At 37.7% G+C, this 13,559-nt stretch overlaps 1 protein-coding gene and 1 pseudogene across 4 annotated transcripts in view; one reads left to right on the top strand and one right to left on the bottom strand.

The window, feature by feature from the left end:
• The window catches only part of LOC147581690 (uncharacterized), an 80,799-nt gene that overhangs the window by 33,672 nt on the left and 33,568 nt on the right, over positions 1-13,559 (bottom strand). Inside the window, exons 5-6 of one of the 4 annotated variants that reach the window (XM_086704027.1) lie at positions 12,965-13,029; positions 11,060-11,463 (exon numbers count right to left, since the gene is read on the bottom strand). The exons of the other annotated variants lie outside the window; for them this stretch is intronic. The gene's annotated coding sequence lies outside the window, so the exon portion shown is untranslated. Of the gene's footprint in view, positions 1-11,059; positions 11,464-12,964; positions 13,030-13,559 lie in introns of those variants that run through there. 4 annotated transcript variants of the gene reach the window in all.
• LOC112858513 (large ribosomal subunit protein eL21 pseudogene) lies at positions 12,930-13,442 on the top strand (annotated as a pseudogene).

The following is a 13,559-nucleotide window of genomic DNA, read 5'->3' as shown; positions in this document are numbered from 1 at the left end:
TGTGTTTACATATAAGATCGCATTGTCAGTGAATGAAGACAATTTTACTTTTCTTTTTTAAGTTCTAATGATTTTTCATTTCATTTTATTGGCCTGTTATACCATGTAAAATACCCAGTGAACTATAAGTGGTGAAACTGGACATATTGATTTATTTCTTACTTTAGGGGAAAAGCATTAATTCTTTCACTATTATGTATGATCTTAGGTGCAAATTTTTCATAGATCCCTTATCAAGTTGTGGAAATTTTTTTCTATTTATAGTTTGCTCAGAATTTTTATCTTGAAATTATGTTGGATATTTTCAAATACTTTTTTTGGATTTATATATAAAAACAATAGTTTTGTTTTATTTTTCATTCTATAATATGGTATATTAACTGATTTTGGATTTTAAGCTAATTTTGCTTTTCTGGAATAAATCCCTCTTGGACTTCTTTATATATGTTGCAGCAAACACTCTTTGCTAATATTTTGTTAAGGTGTTTTGCATTAAATTAATGATGCACATTGGTAATTTTTTTTACTTGTGATATCTTTCTTTGGATTTGGTGTCAGGGTGGATGGCCTAATAATATTACTTAAAAAATAGTTCTTTTTTTATATTCTGAAAAAAAATGTGTATGGTTAACATTTTTTTTCCTTAAATGTTTGGTAAAATTCACCAGTGAATCTGTCTGGGCCTGGGTTTTTCTTTGTGAAAATATTTTAAATTACTTAATTCAGTTTGCTTATTTCATATATGTTTATTCAAAATTTCTATTTCTACTTGAAAGATCTATTTTGTGTCTTTGTATTGTAGTTATTTATCCATTTTACCTAAATGGTCTAATATGTTGTCATAAATTTGTTTGTAATACTCTATTATAATCCTTTAGTTGCTTTAGAATCTGTAGTGGGGCTTCCTATTTCATTTCTGCTTTTGGTAATTTGTAGCTCCTTTTATTTCTCTTTTGGTCAATTTACGTAAAAGTTTATCAATTTTTTAGATGTAAATTTTTTGATGTTTATTTATTTTGAGAAAGAGAGGGTGTGTGCACATGGGAGTGGGGGAGGGGCAAAGAAAGAGGGAGAGAGAGAATCTTGAGGTGTTCCATGCTCAGCACAGAGCCCAATGCAGGGCTCAATCTCACAACCATGAGATCATGACCTGAGCCGAAATCAAGAGTCAGACACTTAACCTACTGAGCCAACCATATGCCCTAGATTTTTAAAACCTAGCTTTGTTTTTATTTTTTTCCTAGTTTTTAAATTTTCTGTTTCATTGATTTCTGGTCTGATATTTATTTCCTTTCTGCCACTTTGGGTTAGATTTACTCTTTTTTTCCTGGGTTCTTAGAATGAATCAGGATTATGGGTTTTAGATCTTTCTTCCCTTCCTATATAAACATTCAAAGCCATAATTTTCTTTCTAATCACTGCTCTAGTTCCATCCAATAAATTTTTATGTCATATTTTATTTTCAGTCAGTTGATTATGTTTTCCCTTTCTTTTTGACTTCTTATTTAGCCTATAAAGTATTTAGAAGAGTACTATTTAATTACTAATACTTGATGTATTTCCATTTCTTTCTGTTGCCAATTTCTAACTTGATTCAGTTGTAGTCAGAGAACTTACATTGCATGATTTCAGTCTTTTCAAATGTATTTAAGCTTGTTTTATGCCCTCACATATTGTCTATAATGGAGAATGTTCTATGTGCACAAAACAAATGTATTCTGTTTTCTGTGGGGTAGAATGTTCCATATATGTTCCATATATGTCAGTTTGATCAAGCTGGTTGATAATGCTGTTCAAGGATTGTGTATCCTTACTGATTTTCTGTCTAGTTGTTATGCCATTTCCTGAAAAGAGAGTATTAAATTTCCAGGTGTAAACTTGAATTATATATTCCTCTTTTTAATTTGTCATTTTTTTGCTTCATGCATTTTAGGACTCTGTTTTCATATATATATATATATATATATATATATATATATACATACATATGTATGTATATGTATTTATAATGGCTATACCTTCCTGACATACTGCCCTATTGCCATTTTTATTATTATGAAATAGTTCTCTTTCATCTTGTCATAGTTCTTGTTTTAAAGTCTTGCTTTATAATAATGTAGTCACTCCATTTCTCTTATGGCTAATGTTTCCATGGTAAATATTTTTCCATCTTTTCTTTTCAACTTATTAGTCTTTGATTCTAAATTCTTAGAATGATGACTAAATTCTTAGCATTCTGTTCTCAGAAAATGGAATAATATCCATTTATGGTTATTCTTCACTCTTGAGATTTCAACAAATAAATGGCCATTTCTTTGGAATTTTTTAGATATGGAACTACTGAAAGGGATAGAAGGACACTAGGTAGAAAACATAAATAAGCTCCCCAAATTTTGGGCAGGCAAATTTCATAAAGCTTGGAGAAAACTAAGTATATCAAAAGTAAAAAATGCTAAAATACTTAGTATAAATGTAGTTAAATAGTAGTAGTTTGCATGACTAATTAAAGGAGACCAGACCTGTAAAGCCATTATATTCTTCATAATGTAGGAATTTTTGTATGTTTTATTTACAGCTATATCCCCTTCACCCAGAACTGTGGTCCGGGAAAGATTCTCAATATATGTGTTTTGGATGAATGAAGGCTGCCCCCAAAGAAACATTTTATAAGAAGAAACTATAGGAATATAACCAAGAATAAACATTAGTGAATTGTTAGAGGGATGCTCAAACACTAGTAAGGTGATTCTTATAAAAAGTTGGAAAGCTACACAAAGATTTCTGATCTCCAGTGAAAGGAAAGAAAAATCACACTATTTGGGACCAGTAGGTATCGACAACAAAGATTAAACAGAATACTAGAATTATAGTTAACACACGTGTTCTAATCCTTGTTTTTTTCTTTTTTCTTTTCCTTTCTTTTCACTTGGACAAATCAACCTAATTGTTGAAATGTAGAGACTGAACAACCATGTTTATGGTTTCCTCTGCTTTTCACATTGAAATATTTCTTAAATAGAATATTACTTTTGCCTTTTCTGCAGAAGGGAATTACTTTCAATAGAAAAAAAAGATAGAATGAACATTTCCATGGAAATACAGTACATATGAGAATCACTTAAGACGCAGCCTACAAATGCAAATATCCGGAATCCATTGCCCGTTCCATATACTGATTCACTAGGTTTCAGATGGTACCCAGAAATCTACATTTTTACTGATCAGTCTAGATTATTCTGATGTAGGTGCCCTGAGGGTTAGACGTTTATAAAGTATAACCTTGGTTAAGAACTAAGTTCAGCCAAGGGTTGGGGAAGAGGCTATCCAAGAGCATCTAGATGCTCCAAACTAAGACTGCCTTCCAGCTGAGGAATACAGAAGGAGAAATTAGTGGAACATATATCATTATGGAAATATTTTTTGTAAATTATAAATTTAAATATTTAAAATTACTATGAATACTTTATATTATTATTATTGGAGATCATAGAAAATATAAGAGGAGTATTAAAAGTTGGTGAACTTATATTAGGGCAAAATGATGTACACATAATAAAAGCTATTACATGAAAGAATATATTTTGGTAGCTCCCTGGGTAGAATTAAAATTTTTTTAATGTTTGTTTATTTTTGAGAGACAGAGACAGAAAATGAGCAGGGGAGGGTCAGAGAGAGAGGGAGACACAGAATCCAAAGCAGGCTCCAGGCTGAGCGGTCAGCACAGAGCCTGACATGGGGCTCACCCACAAGCTGTGAGATCATGACCTGAGCAGAAGTCCGATACTTAACCGAGCCACCCAGGCTCCCCTCCATGGGTAGAATTAGAGCTATTTGATCAAATATACAAAGAGAGAGATTTTATCTTTGAAAAATAACTTCTTGAATATCAAAAATGTTTATATAGGTAAAAATTCAGGAATCGTTTTGACTTCAAGGATGGTTTCCGGTTATACACCAGAGATCTCTATTCTCAATTCTGTTCTCTGTAGCATTATTTATTAGTCATAAATGATAGGCATTACTATAATATTTGGAAATATTAGCCTGAGTATTTTCATCTGATACCTCTAGTTTTTCTCCTACCCAGTCAGCTGAGTGAGTAATCCTGTATTCGTTGCTATAGGGAAGGAATGTAGAGCAGGGAAAAAGTATTCTTTATTGGCTCCTGAGTTTAAAGTTTAGGTCTTACAGTATTCTAACAAGATAATGCATTTGTTTAAGTACACAGAAAACATGGATTCTGGCATCTAAGATAAAGGTTCTGGTTGGAGAAGGAGAATTGGGTGAGAAATAGCGATGTGAGTTTTGATGATGGTAGCTTCCTCATAAATGGTGCCTGGGCCCTGACTTCATGCCCCACCAGGATGAGTGGAGGGAGATATGGCAGTGGGGAACTGTGTGCCATCTCCTGGATACAGTGGATATCAATAGAGTAGCTATAACTGCCTCTTGTGTCTAGACAGATAGAAATTCCATGGAATCTTACCCCAGACTCCACGAGCTCCGTATTTGCAACAGAGTCACAGTTTGAACTGTGTGCAGGGTCCAGTGTGTCACAGAAAAAGAAGTGGATCTGAAGGGAACTTTTAGAAGGGAACAAAGTATAATATGGCAGGACCTGCATGTTACAAGACCTAAGTTGTCATGAGCATGAGAAGGGCTCAACAGATTCCAACATGGTCAGATGACAACCTGAGATACATTCTTTCCTGCCAATCCCCCACCATCTGCCTCATATCTCACTGGCGTCATTCAAACCTTCCTGGAATTTAAAGGCAATTCTAGATAATGTCAGCTGGGTAATGTCAACTAGATAATGTCAATGTCAATTACAAAGATGCGATTTTTCCATTTGGAGGAGAGGGTCAACTTAAGTTGGGTGATAAAACCAATAAAGAGGCTCACATTGGCTCCACTGTATATGTATACAGTGTATGTATATGAAAGTTAGGTATATGATGTATATGAAAGTTAGGAAAATAACAAAACCATGTGAGATTGTAAATGTGTGGGTGTTTGGCACACGATCCAAAAAGTAATAAATAGTTGGAACTATGGGTCAAAGCCATCAAGATGATATGTTATGGAGATAATGTGAGCATAATAGAAATATTCGTGTAGAGCCTGAGAGCTTAGCTGCAGAGAGTATAGTTAAGAGCTCCAGGGGCGCCTGGGTGGCGCAGTCGGTTAAGCGTCCGACTTCAGCCAGGTCACGATCTCGCGGTCAGTGAGTTCGAGCCCCGCGTCGGGCTCTGGGCTGATGGCTCAGAGCCTGGAGCCTGTTTCCGATTCTATGTCTCCCTCTCTCTCTGCCCCTCCCCCGTTCATGCTCTGTCTCTCTCTGTCCCAAAAATAAATAAACGTTGAAAAAAAAAAAATTAAAAAAAAAAAAAGAGCTCCAATGAACATTACAATGCATTAATAAAATTATAATGACTAAAGAAAAGGATGGCCCTAATCAACTGCATTGGAAGGATAGTAGTGAAGTGTGTGTGTCTGTGTGTGTGTGTGTGTGGTGGTGGTCATTCTTTGTAATGTAATTTACTTTAAACTGGTTTGAGTTCAGAGAAATGTAATAAATGGAAAATTTTTAACTGGGTCCTGTATTCTATGAATAATATGACCATATACTATATTTATGATTAGCTCAGGGCAGTTCCATTAACACCTGTTGTCTTAGTAGTTTTCAGGTTTTACATAAAGCAATTGGAAGAATGGAGACTTGTTTTTATCTGTAGATAAGAATTGGTCCAATGGGGATAAGATACTGACTCATTAGGTGGCTGTCTTCAAACAATAAGGGCTATCACATGCAAGAGGGATTAAACTTTTCTCTGGTGCCAGTGGGTAGAATTAAGACCACTTAGAAAATATCAAAGAAGAGGTATTTTCACTTTGAAAAGAGAACTTTTTATATATCAAAACTCTCTGAAGATAGGGAGGCTTCCCCAAATTGAAGTGTTTCCTGTCACTGGTAGGGAAATAAAAAGGCCAAATGGTTTCAGTAATGATATTGCAGAGAGAATCATATATCGAATGGTGGGGTCAAATGAAGTTTTGATCTTTCCCCAAACTGATATTTTTATAGTATTTAGGTTTAGAATCATGTGGGCAATCAGGAAAGGATTTGAAGAATAGAGAGAGAATGATTGTCAGAAACCATTATAGGTTACAAAGGGAGTTTCTAGAATAGAAACTGTTGAAAAACCTTAAGTATTTTCATGTTCTCATTTGTTATAAGCCAAATATATTATTTCCTGTGCTGCTCCTTCTACCAAATAATATAAAAATCTTGCCAGTACACTTTGCATAAAATAAATAATCTGAAATGGGGAAATTTTGATTTCTATAAGCCAACTGGCATCCTCTAGCAGAAAACACAGCCACTCTCTGGAATTGTAGAGCACCAGTGAAAGACGGCCCCTAGGCACTGCCTGCCTGTGAACAGTAGAATGAGAACACGGAAAATCTGGCACTTTCTGTTGCCTTTACATATGTATCTACTAGCATGCTTTCAGGAACACGTAACAGAAGATCCAACTAAACAACAGAGATACTGGGGCACCTGGGTGGCTCAGTCGGTTGAGCTTCTGACTTCGGCTCAGGTCATGATCCGATGGTCTGTGAGTTTGAGCCCTGCATCGAGCTGTGTGTGGAGCCTACTTCAGATTCTGTGTCTCCCTCTCTCTCTGATCCTCCCCCATTCATGCTCTGTCTCTCTGTCTCAAAAATAAATAAACATTAAAAAAATGTTTTTTAAATAAAAAAATAAACAACAGAGATACTATGTGGCACAGCAGGAAGCCCAGAATAAGGCAGTTACAGGTGTGGTGGATTCAGTGGTTAAGGCTGTCCAGAAACCAGGTTGAATTCTCTCGGTGATTCTTTTTGGTTTTCCCTTCATAGCTGAACAACATGAACAACCGTATAAACTGGATGAAGCTGCACAGATATTAGATATCGTTGTCACATTATAATGTCCAAAGGCGGGGCGCCTGGGTGGTGCAGTCGGTTAAGCGTCCGACTTCAGCCAGGTCACGATCTCGCGGTCCTTGAGTTCGAGCCCCGCGTCAGGCTCTGGGCTGATGGCTCAGAGCCTGGAGCCTGTTTCCGATTCTGTGTCTCCCTCTCTCTCTGCCCCTCCCCCGTTCATGCTCTGTCTCTCTCTGTCCCAAAAATAAATAAACGTTGAAAAAAAAAAAATTAAAAAAAAAAAAATATAATGTCCAAAGGCAAAGAAGAGTAATATCTGTTTTATGTTGCTTACTAAGACAAAGTAAACCTTCCCAGAAGCCCCACAGCAGATTAATGCAACAGCAGACAAGTCATTGGATAGTACTGCAAATGCACTCATGGCAAGAAAAAAAAAATTACTTGTAAAGGCAATGGAATCACTGGGAGTGGCCAGGTACACAACGGATATTCAGTGTCTGATCTGATTCGTGTTCTCTCAGCAAGGAAGAAAAGTGATGGGAACCAGATGGACTGTGGCTAGGTAACTAACAAAGTCTGCTACAACCCTCTTGTGCCAGGTTTCAATGCCCGCTTTAATATGAAAATGGCTGTTGTATTAGGTTCCTAGGGCTGCCATAACAAAGTACCATGGGGATGCTTGGAAGGGAGGCTTAAAGCAACAGAAATTGATTGTCTCACATTTCTGGAAACTAGAAGTTTGAAATCACGGTGTGGACGGGTTCATGCTGTCTCTAAAACCTACGGGAGAATCCTTCATGGTGTTTTCCTAACTTCTGGTGTAGATACATCATTCCAATCACTGCCTGCGTTATCACATGACTGTCTTTTCCCTGTATAAACACCTTCTTAATAAAAACACCAGTCACATTAGATTAGGGCCCCCCTTAATGATTTCATCTTAATTGCATCTACAAAGACTCTATTTCCAAAAAAAGTCATATTCATAAGTGTCTGGAGTGAAGACTGCAACATACCTTTTTTTTATGTTTATTTACTTATTTTTGAGACAGAGAGAGAGAAAAAAAGAGAGAGAGAAAAACGGGCAAGGGGCAGAGAAAGAGGGGAGACAGAGAATCCTAAGAGACAGAATCTGTACTGGCAGTACAGAGCCCAATGCAGGGTTTGAATTCACAAACCATGAGACCATGACCTGAGCCAAAATCAAGAGTCAGATGCTCAACCAACTGAGTCATCCAGTCGCCCCTCAACACATCTTTTTGGTAAGACACAATTCAAGCCTAACATCTATGTCGTGATGCTCTTTTAGGGATCCAAAAGCTGTAAGGTTGCTTCTTCTGAGTCTTCCTATATGAAACAAGGTTTAAAGTTCCATTCAATGAGACAGCATGCTACAATATATTAGAGCACCCAAACAAGATTTGAAGACTTTCATACTATTTAGGTCATCTTAAGAAAGTCACTTATTTTCTCTGAACCTGTCAGTTTCCTCGCCATGTCAGAACTTCCCAATATGATACTCTGACCCAAAGACATTACTTATCTGGTCTCTGAGGAGCTCTCCATGGAGATGATCATCTGATCATCAGTTGTAGGACTTCATGATCTTCCCTCTATTAAAGCAGGTTCTATGAGGCAATGTGGCATTCTCATTTTCTATAATACATAACATCTTCCCTTGATGAGAAATTTGCAGTTTGAGGTGTTGGTGGTTTAATAAGAGAAACATAGGGGCGCCTGGGTGGCTCAGTCGATTAAACATCTGACTTTGGCTCAGGTCATGATCTCGCAGTTTGCTAATTGAAGCCCTGAGTCAGGCTGTGTGCTGCCAGCTCAGAGCCTGGAACCTGCTTCAGATTCTGTGTCTCCCTCTCTCTCTGCCCCACTCCTGCTTGTGCTCTGCCTCTCTGTCTCTAAAAAATGAATATACATTAAAAAAGTTTTAAAAAAATAAGAGAAACATAATTATCAGCTGAGATATTAAATTATGAGAATAGGAAAGTATAGAGGCAAATAAAGTCAAGTTACTGAAGATGGAATTTGTAAAGAAAAATACCCTGACCTCCAGTTACGGGAGCAGGATGGTTTAGAAGAAAAGGGGGTTTCTTGAATTCCATTGGCCTCTTTAACAAAGTTTGAAGAGTCCAATTGTATGAGTAGGCAAGCCTAACACAGAACCAGCTGAGATGAGATGGCATAAAGTTAGGGGAATGGGCACTACATGTATGAGATCGCTTATCCTTATACATTCTAGGAGAGTCACAAGGATTTAAAGAGCTTCAGGAAAAAATAGTGAGAGTTGGCTCTGATGCTGGGTCGGACACACACTCATGCTTTAGTGACTATAGTAATTAATATTTCTGTCTGCCTGCTACCTTTTTCTCACCTTTCTCTAATTGAACATACCTCCCTGTCCTCAGGAGTGTATCTATAATATAGCTGAAACTATCATATTCCCTTACTCTGGTACACTGGATTGTTTTTTTGGTTTTTTTCAATGCAACATCATCCTCTTGGGCAGGAAACAGGCTAATAAACCTGGTTGGTCTTCAAGGAGGGCATAGACCACAAGTATCTACTTTAGATTTGGCTGAGGAGGATAACGGACAAAGAATAAACTCCCAGAGGGTTGGGCCAGCCAACACACAAAACAATGGAGAAAGACTTACAGAGAGCAGGATCAGTGTCTATTCAAGGTCCGGTTATTTCTGCTATAATATGACATATATGTTCTTAAAATTCACTGCGCTATGCAAAATCATGCTACAAAAACTATAGAGCTTATGGGGAAAATGAGGCTAGGGGCATAACACTCAAAAACTGTCAGTTACATATAAACATAAAAAGGAGCATAAGAAAAATGGCAGCACAGTTTTATATATACTAAATGGTTAAGGAATCCATAGATATTATAGTAAGTTCATCACTTTACCCTGAAAAAAACCCAAAGTATGCTTGTCTTAAGGGGGCATTGGAAGGCGTATGGCTTGTGAGTTACTGTGAAGTGGTAGAAGAGGGTTATCTGGAATTGGCCACAACATTCTAATGCCAGTGGGGATGGATGTGGTTTATAACACGCAGTGAATGGTGCTAGCTGGTAGATGTTTAGAGATATGTGTATGTGCTTGTGTTTGTGTATTTCTACTCATTTTACTTCAGCTAGCTCGTTTTCTGTGTTCGTCCAGTGTTTTTTCTGGACTCAGATTGCACATAAGTAAACACGAATTTAGTGTTATGTTCTACTTGTTTCCTAACGCATCAGTCCTTTTGGAACACTCATATTTTTAAAACCAGGATTATGGTGGATTGGGTTATATTTCTAGAATAAAAGCCCATTGTCTGTCCATCTAAAGGTGTTTCACGGCAACATATTTTAATAAAACCTTTTGTGTTTGATAATATAACAGTGTTTAAAAAACTGATTTTCACCCCAAGTTTGTGTGAAAGCCACAAAACCAATAAACTGGACACATATTCTGAGATCCCATTTTATTGTGTGACCCTGCTATTGATACACCTCTTGCTTCAGTAAAAGTAGGACTTGGAGTGCTGGCTGAGTATTCTATAGAGCCAGCTTAAATCAAGATTTATAATGCTGTTGCTGTGTGTTTAAAATGCATCTTTGTGCTAAATCACTTTCTTTCTGAGGGAACATAAATTAATCAGAACAGAAAAAGGAGAAAAATCAATTTTAGTTGGCATAGTCAAAGATCAGTTCAGCATTTCCCTTACAATGCTGATTTCCACACATTTCTAAATCAACTAGAAAAATTCTCCTTAGGGTGAATATTGCAAACATTGAATTTTGGTGTTTTTGTTTCATTTTTTTCATTTAATTTTCTTTGTAAATATTATTCTTTAAATAATTTACCAACATAATATTTTTGTTTTCTTCATTCTGTCTCAGAAAAGTGGTAATCCCAAATAAAATGTGTATTCATCTCCTAGGGCTGGCACAATAAAATACCACAAACTAGGTAAATGAACAGAAATGTTTTCCTCACAGATCTGGAGACTAGAAATCCAAGATCAAAGTGTCGGGAGAGTTAGTTTCTTCTGAGGTCTCTTTTCTTGGCTTAAAGATGGTCATTTTCTCCCAGTGTCTTTACATGGTCCTTCCCCTGTGCGTGTCGGTGCCCTAATTACTTCTTATAAGGACGCCGGTCATATCGGATTAAGCCTCCCCATATGACATTATTTTACCTCAGTTACTTCTTTAAAGGACCTATTTACACACATAGTTACGTTCTCAGGTACTGGGGGTTAGAATTTCAACATCTGAATTTTGAGAGGACACAATTCAGCCATAAAAACACGTCGAAGTGAAAAACATGGATAGGTTAAGTATGAAGTGGACTTAGAAGGGCTTGGGTCCCAGTTCTTTACTCACCAACTCTGTGATTTGGGGTAGTAATCTAATATTTCCAAATTGTAGTGATTCTGATGGAGCAGGGTATCTCTCCCAATTCCCAGGAAACAGTCATCCACGTGTGAGGTTCTCATCCTCCTTCCCACACTATTCCTTTCAGTCTGAAAACCAACACAGTCAATACAGAGAAAGGCAAATGTCTTACTGGAAGGTGTAGAGTAAATTTATTATTAAATTTTTTTAATTAATTTTTTTTAATGTTTATGTTTTGAGAGAGAAACAGGGCACAAGTGGGACAAGAGCAGAGAGAGAGGGAAACGCAGAATCCAAAGCAGGCTGCAGGCCCTGAGCTGTCAGCACAGAGCCCGACGCAGGGCTCGAATTCACAAACCCTGAGATCATGGCCTGAGCAGAAGTTGGATGCTCAACTGACCAAGCCACCCAGGTGCCCCTAGTTTAGAGTAAATTTAAAAGAGTTACAACTTAAGGAGAAAGAAATTAAAATCCTATTTTGCACTTTCCCTTGAATCTCAAGAAGGAAAGCACTTAAATATTTGTGTCCTTTCAAAGAAGGGTATGCCCCATAACACTTTTCTTTATTTCTGTCTTTTTTTTAAAAAAAATTCTTATGTTGATTTATTTTTGAGAGCCGAAGAGACAGAGCACGATCAGGGGAGGGGCAGAGAGCGCAGGAGACACAGAATATGAAGCAGGCTCCAGGCTCTGAGCTGTCAGCACATAGCCCAACACGGGGCTCAAACTCATGGACTGCAAGGTCATGACCTGAGCTGAAGTTGGCATCTTAACTGACTGAGCTACCTGGCGCCCCTCTAAACTTCTGTCTTTACACTCAGCCTTAAGTTCATGTACTTTGTCCACCAATTCCTCCTTCTTCATTGCCTTCTGCTCTTGTCTGAAGCTCCTTTGCACTGCAAAATTCCACTTTATCCACAAGGGTGAACCCACGCCACTCACTCTGCCATCATGCCCCAGGAATCAAGCAGATTCAGGAGCAAAACAGAACTTTAGCCATCAGTCTCTAAGCTTTGCAGAGAACTGAGGTGGAATGGAGATAGTCAGTTGGGGGATGGTTGTGGGAAGGGAAATGTTCAGCCTCATGCGCAGAGATAGACACTGATTCTTTCAGATAGTCTACTAGTGTGCTACCCTCAATGTGTCTATTCTCCCAAGGAGAGATATCCATTCATTTTTCCCCTGGAACCAGGACAAAACAAAACAAAACCCTACTATGAGAAGATAAGCAATGCCTCTCCAACTGCTATGCAGAAAAAATGTTTTCCTTCTTTGGATTTTTTTCTGAGGGAAGGCAGGGGGTAGCAGGAAGAAGGTGACAAGGGGAGGAGGAAGGGTCCTGCAGGAGTTGGAGTCTAATGGCTGCTATCTCTGTGGCCCTGGGAAGTGTTTCAGTTTCAATTACATTGCTAGGATTCAGAGTCAAGCAGTTTGAATAGGTGACTTCTCGCTACTTACATGTAAGTTTTGTGTAGTTTTTAGTGCAGACTAAAACTATACAGTACTTCAAGGTCTGTAAACCCTGTTTTAGGATACATTTACGTTTTTCAAATGATTACCTTTTGGCTAGAACCACTATTTCCAGTAATTCACCAAAATGACCAACGCAAAGGGAAAGGGGAGAGGCACCTGCTATATGTTCTCTAGGCCTTTTAGAAACATGGAGTTAATCCTTTGGCCACATCCATGTGAATCTACAAGAAAAGTGATATTGTGGACATCAAGGAAATGGGCCCTTTTCAGAAAGGAGTGCCCCACAAATGTTGCCATAGCAAAACTGGAAGAGTCTACAATGTTACCCAGCATTCTTGTTGGCATTCTTGTTGGCATTCTTGTAAACAAATAAGTTAAGGGCAAGATTCTTGCCAAGAAAATGAAGGTACCTATTGAGCATATTGAGCACTCAAAGAGCCAAGAGAGCTTCCTGAAATGTGTGAAGGAAAATGATCAGAAAAAGAAGGAAGCCAAAGAGAAAGAGACTTGGGTTCAACTGAAGTGCCAGCCTGCCCCACCCCGAAAAGCACACTTTGGGAGAACCAATGGAAAGGAGCCTGAGTTGTTGGAACCCATTCCCTATAAATTTATGGCATGATAAATGCAAAAAATAAATAAACCCTCAAGACTATAAAAAAATAAAAAAACAAAATTTCAAGTGATTAGAGATATCTTTTTCATGCCATTCTGATCCTATCCCCCCCCCTCAACGATTTATTGTAGAGTTATT

The sequence above is a fragment of the Puma concolor genome, chromosome B1 (assembly GCF_028749965.1).
Source record: "Puma concolor isolate L17-30 chromosome B1, mPumCon1.1.hap2, whole genome shotgun sequence".
Lineage (NCBI taxonomy): Eukaryota > Metazoa > Chordata > Mammalia > Carnivora > Felidae > Puma > Puma concolor.
Note: the sequence above shows the minus strand (reverse complement) of the source record. Positions and strands in the feature narration are given on the sequence as shown.